Source organism: Epinephelus fuscoguttatus, linkage group LG1 (genome assembly GCF_011397635.1).
Source record: "Epinephelus fuscoguttatus linkage group LG1, E.fuscoguttatus.final_Chr_v1".
Classification (NCBI taxonomy): domain Eukaryota; kingdom Metazoa; phylum Chordata; class Actinopteri; order Perciformes; family Serranidae; genus Epinephelus; species Epinephelus fuscoguttatus.
Window position 1 is genome coordinate 29683378 of NC_064752.1, and position 6000 is coordinate 29689377.

Genomic DNA, 6000 nt, shown 5'->3' on the forward strand with positions numbered 1-6000 from the left:
GGCCAAGACGTCATCTTAGGCTCTTGGAAGTTATGATGGAGTAAACCTGTATTTCCCAGCTTTTTTGTGTGATGTACCTCGATAGCCCTGTCAGATAAACTGAAGTAGGCTACCCCTTCATCAACACCACCCATCATGTCAAGTGGCATTGATTTGAAGTTGGATGTAGAAACACTATTAATTGAGGAAAAGTGGATATTGTTACAGTATTTTTTCCATACAACTGAACTGCCAATTACTAGGTCACAAAAGTCAAGATTGCATTTGTAGCCAACTATGACAACTTGGAGTAGCATTACTTCTAGCTAACTTTAAGCTATTTAAACTGTCAAAATACCTTAAATTTTAGCCTTTTAATATCTCCAGCAAACTATTTTAACTGCTAATCTACGAGCTTACTGTAAATATCCATTTTAACCTTTAATCATCAGCCTTTTCATTGACTTCTTGTAGCTATTCAGCTGTTTATCCATTATAGGCTACTTTAAACTAACAGTTTAACCATTTATCCTATACTTACAGCTATTTTGATCATTTATCCATTAACTTTAGCTAACAAGCTATTCCAACCTTTGAAATCCTGGACTGTACAAAATAAAACGGGTGGAAATTTTTTAGCTTTTTTATTTATCCAGCTATTCATCTGTTAATCCATTACCTCCATCTAACATATGCCTATATATACTTGTAGCTATTTTAATCATTTATCATATGGCTTTTTCATCTATCTAATTAGCTGTTAAGCTAACTGTTGGACCATTTGTCCAACAAATTTAGCTATCCATTTCAACTGTCTATCCCTTACTTTTAGCTAGCTTTAAGGTATTTCAACTGTTAATATACTAGTCTTACTATCCATTTTAACCATTTAATTGTCTGCCTTTCAGTGAATTTTTGTAGCTATTCAACCTTTTATCCATTTTAGGCTACTTTAAACCAACCACTTAACCATTATCCTATACTTTCAGCTATTTCATATCATTTATCCATTAGCTTAGCTAACGAGGTTTTTCAACCATTGAAATCCCGGACTGTATAAAATAAAAGAAAACTTTTAGCATATAACTGATTCAGCTGTTAATCTATTTCCTCCTTCTAATATATATCCATTATTTGTAGCTATTTCAATCATTTATCATTTGGATTTTTCATCTATCTAATTAGCTTTTAGGCTAACTATTTGTCCAACAAATTTAGCTATCTGTGTCAAATGTTTATCCATTACTCTTAGCAAACCGGTAAACGATTTGTCCAAATAGGTCAAACTTAGCTGTTTGTTTCAGCTGTTTATTATTTTTGCATAACTACAGTATTTGGACTTAATTCCTTGTGTTTAGCCTACAGTTTATAGCCTAGGCTACTTCTGTGCTTGCTTGCCAACTAGCATTTCAATTGCAACACATAGTGTTGAGGGGTAATGCACATGCAACTTTGGGTGGGAGTGACTGAACTAAAAAATGAATTGCTTATCCTCTTAATAACTGACAGATTATTTTATGATAATAATATTAAGTTAGTTGCAGCCCTAGATACCAGTTTAGAATGTAGAACTGATAATTGAGCCTAAATTTTTTTTTTAATGATTTAAATTTTAGGTTTTAAGAAACTTTTCAGATAGACAGCAAGTGAACAGGACTCACCTACCATCCTCAACAGGCTCCATTTTATACCACAAGAGGGCCACCTACACCATCTAAGATCCTCCTGGGGTCCACAACAGATAGAAGTTTGTGTGTGTGCATGTGTGTATATGCGTGAGTGTCTGTTAGCATGCATGCATGAGCAATCCTGAGTGGGGGGATTGCAGGAGACAAGGCAGTCAGTCAGAGGGCCCTGGGCTCTCCCAGTTAATTAGTAGCAGGGCTAGGCCACAAACAGGCCAACAGCCGCCGCCTGGCCCACAGTCATCATGTGAAACGGCTGGAGGGGAGAACGTCTCCCTGACGCTGCAGATAGAGCCGTTCAAAGAGCTTATCTGAGGCTGTCTGGCCTCGCCTTATCTGATCTGACCCCAGCTCATACGCCTCCTGTTACACTATGTTTCATCTGGTGCAGAGTGTGGAAGTTGTTCCTGTGTGTGTGCGAGTATGCAATTGAAGGCTCTTGTGTGTGAGTTGGAATCTGGTTATAATGTTAAATGCTTGGATTGGATGTCAACCAGGCCAGTGTGAGGTCACCATCGGTTGTAACACAGTAAAAAAAAAGGGGGGAGCAGAGGAGGGGGTGCATATCAAATCAACCACAGGTAATGTCACTGTTACGAGGCAATCTGAAATCATTTAAGCGTACATTTGTGCAGTGATTTATGAAGTGATTTATGGGAAAGTTACTCAGGCGAGCTCTGTGGCCTGAGCTGGATATGTTCAGGAGTGTGTTTTTGTTTAAGTGTGTTAAGACCACAGCTCAACCAGCACAACACAATGTGCAGAAACCAACAGTTAACAGAAAGTAGTCCAATATTGTTATATGTGGAAGGTAATCAGTAATCTGTACAGAATTACATTCTTCAAACAGCCCTCTGAGCTTTGCATGAGTGTGTACTCATCCTGCAGGTGATCATTTATTTTCCATTATATGCTAATAAGCACTGTTGTATCTTTCAAATGAGCCACTGCACAGTAATTACGTATCCACTCTAAGCTTTTCTCTCCTGGCACCGGCTGGCTGTGGGCAGGGACGAACAATTCAGACACAATTTAGCTACAATGCTGCAGTAATTGTTGTTGCCCACTGTCTCCCCCAGGGGTGACCCCTCACTTCCCGAAACACAAACACATGCAGATACAGATGCACATACTCACACACATCAGCACACAATGTTGACACAGCTTCAGCAGGGACACCCCCTTCTACACTATGACACCCCCCTTCTCCTCCCCTCCTCCTCCTCCTCCCCCCTTTTGCCTTCTTGATCCCTCATCCCACCGTCCCTTCCTACACACACACATACGCGCGCGTGCGCACACACACACACACACACACACACACACACACACACACACACACACACACACACAGAGTGCTGTTTGGTGGAGATCAGAAGCCCAGCTCAGAGGCCCCACACCTGGGCATGTTTGCGGAGGAAGCGGGCCCTGGGCGGGCTGCGCTCCATGCGCCTGTCGACTGGCTCCACCAAGTCTGGCCAGCTGTGCTCCTGGCCTGGCCTCGCGCTGTGGGGGCTGTGCAGCTGGGAAAGGCATGTTTCCCAAAAGAGGAGAAAAAAAGGCAGGGAGGGGAGGAGGGAGGGAGGACACACAGCGAAGAGAAAAAGAGAGAAAAAAGGGCTTTAGGTTATTTCGAGCTCATTACACATTCATCCCTGAGCTCTCCTAAAGCATCTCCTTTTATATGAAAAAAACATTCTGGACTAAGCTGGTTAATACCTAGGAAGTGTTTGAATTCATTATTAGTTTTTTTTATGTAATTATCAAACAAGTTTAAATGATATAAAGCAAAAGAATAAAAGTATTGCACAGTAGATAATCAAATTGAAGCTTGTTTGTTGTGATAAACGCACCAATATTAGCACTTTTTTGATACAAAATGTGTCCTATATGTTTAATTCTTCACTCTTATGCCTCTTTAGATAATCAAGCCAGGTGGTTATACCTAATATTCTTTCATAATAATCCATGTTCATCATAGACAGCATGTTTGTTCAAGCTGCATCAAAGAAATGATGAACAAATGGAATTCAGAATTGCTTTACTTCAGTTTCAGGTAACGGAATGTTTAGTATATTTTGAATTTGAATGTTGGATATTGTAATTTGGCAGATGCTCCGGTGTGATAAAATTTCCTGGGGATACAATGCACACACTCAAAACTTTCCCCAGTTTGAAGAGACGACAAACAAACTGTTGCAGCATTTGCTGTTTCAGATGTCACCTCTTCCTGTGTGTGTACTTAGCCTGCTGCCATGTGGAGCTCCCGAGGGCTGTCGGGCCCAGCAGTAGCTCAGGAAGTGGAGGACGTGTGGAGAGGCCGCCGTGTTCTCCTGTCACTCAGCACTCCAGGGAACAGCCAGCCAGGCCGAGCCAGGCGGACTGGGGCCAGAGCACGGCAGAGCTGGGGGATCCCGTCAGAACATGCCCAGAGCACAGGCCTCGTCCTGGGCAGGAGCCACTGCTCAGCTCTCCCTCCATCCAATCCCTGAGGATGAGTCCTAAAAAGCACATCACCTTAATTATGATGGATTGAGTATAAGATTGTATCTTTGCTGCTGCATCTTGTGTAAAGGCCCAATTGACCTGACATCAAAGAACTAGTAGTGCATTGCCTCACCTTGCCTATATCTTGGCTAAAAAGTTGCACCTGAACACACTGCAGCCAAGAGCCAGCGACCAAGGACGGATTCAAGACACTATTTAGCCAGTTAGCACATTAACAACACAACCTGATGTTGTAAGAACAAATGATATTTATCGTGCGCTAGACTAAAATATCAAAATTACAAACAGTTTCTGCTCAAGAGCTCAATGGCTTGTTTGTTTCGATCTCATGCCCTGTTAACTTTAGCCATTTGTCTGCTGTCCTCACTTCCATTTCTCTCCTTGTGCACTAAGCTAATCAGAGGGATTTTACTCACCAATGGGCTCTGCTGACACCGATGCCAATTCAACAAGCTGCATCAGCCGACAAGAAGTCTGCAAGGGCCGACGATGGCTAACTGGTCCCAACAGTGTCCCGCTAAAACTAGAGCGACACGCTTACCAACAGCTCGACATTAACCAACAGCCGACTGTCGGCTTGGTGTGTCTCGGCTGTCAGGACAGTGAAACTGCCGTATGTCACTTTACAGTATATCACTGCTGTTTCTCCAAGGCATCTCCACATGTCTAGTTTCACTTGTGTGTTTTAGCTCTGTTTGCATGGTTCAGATTCTAGACACCCTGATACTATCTGTGTAGATCAGTTAAGGCATTTTAAACCTTAAGCAGCTGTATGCTCCAATAGTTGTCCCTTGGGCTTGTTTGACTACAGATTGAGTGTTCAGGTGAAACAACACTAGTTATCCAGTGCAGCTATTTATTGCCCCTGCCGGGTCATTCCCCTCAGAGGACCTCAAACATATGAGAGCAGCCGAGCAAACAGAGGAGCAACACACTAAACCCATTTATCTATTGCACAAAGCACAGAGCCTGCTGACACACAACATGTTCTGTCTGTAAGGAGCCCATGTGTTAACCACATCCCTCGGAGGAGACTCTCACAGTTTGGCCTCTGTGTGGGGGGACGCTGAGGTGGCATACTGGCTCTCAGCAGTCTATAGCCTCTCTTCAGGTTAGGCTGGCCAGCACCACAGGACCTTACCCTCTGTCCCTTAGGCTAAAGGTGCTCCCTGCTGCGCTCCCTCCTCAGGCGTGACCCCGGACCTGCCACCCTGCTGTCACCAGTGGCCCAGGTGGCCAGATGGACATACAGGGAGGAAGCGGCATAAGGTGAACATATGCTGCAAAAAAGAGGTGGATGCTTTTGCAAGGAAGTCCATTTGTTCTTGTTCTGGCAACAGAGACAATGTGAGAGATAAAAATGTTGCAGTGATAAACCAACATTTATGGATGATGGGTGATGTGTTGCAGGATGGGATATACCATTAGCTCAGACAGAAAGGCGCCTAAAATCAAACTCTCTCCTACACACACATTGAGTTTATTTCCTCTGTGTTGCTCCCTTTTTCTATGTAAGCCTATGCTTGCTCACCCACTGAGGCCTCCACCTTGCCCTGCCTGCCCCATCACAGGAGCCTGTTTTCAGGCTTGGCGTACCGACGAGAGCCAGTCTCTGCTCGCTACCAGGGCCCACACACCCACACCCACTACATTCCTCCACTCACAGCCAGAGGGGAGGGTGAGGTGCTGGATGAGGTGAACATCAGCCCTAACGGATGGGACAGCCTGGCGCAATATTGCAGGATATTTTCTCCAGATCAGCAGGTATGAACTGAGCTTTGTGCCTCGGTCTGATATCATTAGGCAGTATGATATCTGTTAGGCTCAT